General features: G+C 36.2%; 1 protein-coding gene across 1 annotated transcript in view; it reads right to left on the bottom strand.

The window, feature by feature from the left end:
• Positions 1-411: 411 nt before the first annotated feature.
• Positions 412-2,500, bottom strand: part of LOC110527387 (putative cationic amino acid transporter) — a 24,006-nt gene continuing 21,917 nt past the window's right edge. The window contains exon 12 of the mRNA XM_036982697.2: positions 412-2,500. This exon is cut by the window's right edge and continues 1,498 nt beyond it. The gene's annotated coding sequence lies outside the window, so the exon portion shown is untranslated.

The following is a 2,500-nucleotide window of genomic DNA, read 5'->3' on the forward strand; positions in this document are numbered from 1 at the left end:
TGAATGTAACTGTGTGTATTTACTCTACCTAGTGAATGTAACTGTATGTATTTACTCTAGCTAGTGAATGTAACTGTGTGTATTTACTCTAGCTAGTGAATGTTACTGTATGTATTTACTCTAGCTAGTGATGTAACTGTGTGTATTTACTCTACCTAGTGAATGTAACTGTGTGTATTTACTCTACCTAGTGAATGTAACTGTGTGTATTTACTCTACCTAGTGATGTAACTGTGTGTATTTACTCTAGCTAGTGATGTAACTGTGTGTATTTACTCTACCTAGTGATGTAACTGTGTGTATTTACTCTAGCTAGTGATGTAACTGTGTGTATTTACTCTACCTAGTGAATGTAACTGTGTGTATTTACTCTACCTAGTGAATGTAACTGTGTGTATTTACTCTAGCTAGTGATGTAACTGTGTGTATTTACTCTAGCTAGTGATGTAACTGTGTGTATTTACTCTACCTAGTGATGTAACTGTGTGTATTTACTCTAGCTAGTGATGTAACTGTGTGTATTTACTCTAGCTAGTGAATGTAACTGTATGTATTTACTCTAGCTAGTGATGTAACTGTGTGTATTTACTCTACCTAGTGAATGTAACTGAATGTATTTACTCTAACTAGTGAATGTAACTGAATGTATTTACTCTAGCTAGTGTATGTAACTGTGTGTATTTACTCTACCTAGTGATGTAACTGTGTGTATTTACTCTACCTAGTGATGTAACTGTGTGTATTTACTCTAGCTAGTGATGTAACTGTGTGTATTTACTCTAGCTAGTGAATGTAACTGAATGTATTTACTCTAGCTAGTGATGTAACTGTGTGTATTTACTCTAGCTAGTGATGTAACTGTGTGTATTTACTCTAGCTAGTGAATGTAACTGAATGTATTTACTCTAGCTAGTGATGTAACTGTGTGTATTTACTCTAGCTAGTGAATGTAACTGAATGTATTTACTCTAACTAGTGAATGTAACTGTGTGTATTTACTCTACCTAGTGAATGTAACTGAATGTATTTAATCTAGCTAGTGATGTAACTGTGTGTATTTACTCTAGCTAGTGAATGTAACTGTGTGTATTTACTCTACCTAGTGAATGTAACTGTGTGTATTTACTCTAGCTAGTGAATGTAACTGAATGTATTTACTCTAGCTAGTGAATGTAACTGTGTGTATTTACTCTAGCTAGTGAATGTAACTGTGTGTATTTACTCTACCTAGTGAATGTAACTGTGTGTATTTACTCTACCTAGTGAATGTAACTGTGTGTATTTACTCTACCTAGTGAATGTAACTATGTATTTACTCTAGCTAGTGAATGTAACTTTATGTATTTACTCTACCTAGTGAATGTAACTGTATGTATTTACTCTAGCTAGTGAATGTAACTGAATGTATTTACTCTACCTAGTGAATGTAACTGTGTGTATTTACTCTACCTAGTGAATGTAACTATGTATTTACTCTAGCTAGTGAATGTAACTGTGTGTATTTACTCTAGCTAGTGAATGTAACTGAATGTATTTACTCTAGCTAGTGAATGTAACTGTGTGTATTTACTCTAGCTAGTGAATGTAACTGTATGTATTTACTCTAGCTAGTGAATGTAACTGTGTGTATTTACTCTAGCTAGTGAATGTAACTGTGTATATTTACTCTAGCTAGTGAATGTAACTGCATGTGTCTACTCTACCAAGTGTTTTCAGTAAAACTTGAATTCTGCTTAAAAATGGCTTCTAAACCATTATTAGATTATTAACCCTTAGTTAACTTGTTTCAATAGAAAAATTACATTATTTGGGTCTTTTTATATTTGGTTCCAGGTGGATCCTGATTGAATAGTTAACATTCATAATTGAGTTTGACCTAAACAAACCCTGTTGTAGTGATTATGAACCGTTCATAAGCAGAACAAAGTATACCGTGAGTGACTTCAATCTATTGTACAGGTCTATGCCCCACTGGACAATTCTCATTGTTGTTTTGTTCTCTACAAAGTTAACAAATGTTGTGGACTTTGGCTTACCTTGTAAACACAGGGTGTGGGGGTAAGGGGTGGAGTGAGCGGTGGTGAGGGGTGGAGATGAAACCATAGAACCACCAACTCCTAAATTTGCTACATATCATACCCCAGTTCCAGATCGACCAGTCCCCTTCACCCTATAGTTTCCCTTATCAAGGATCAGGGGTCAGTTTGGAGTAGGGTGCTGTTAGTTCTAGAATGTCTCTTAGCTGTCGGTCACCACATGCAAATACAGCATCTACAACCATGCTATACACATTAGCATGCTATCACATACACCAGCCAGCCACGTCACATAGCCACAGGCATGGAACACACACACACACACACACACACACACACACACACACACACACACACACACACACACACACACACACACACACACACACACACACACACACACACACACACCCGCGCACACACAGAGACATAATATTTACAGTAAGGAGCACAGAGTACCTACT

This window comes from Oncorhynchus mykiss, chromosome 7, assembly GCF_057628025.1.
Source record: "Oncorhynchus mykiss isolate SJ-2025 chromosome 7, ASM5762802v1, whole genome shotgun sequence".
NCBI lineage: Eukaryota > Metazoa > Chordata > Actinopteri > Salmoniformes > Salmonidae > Oncorhynchus > Oncorhynchus mykiss.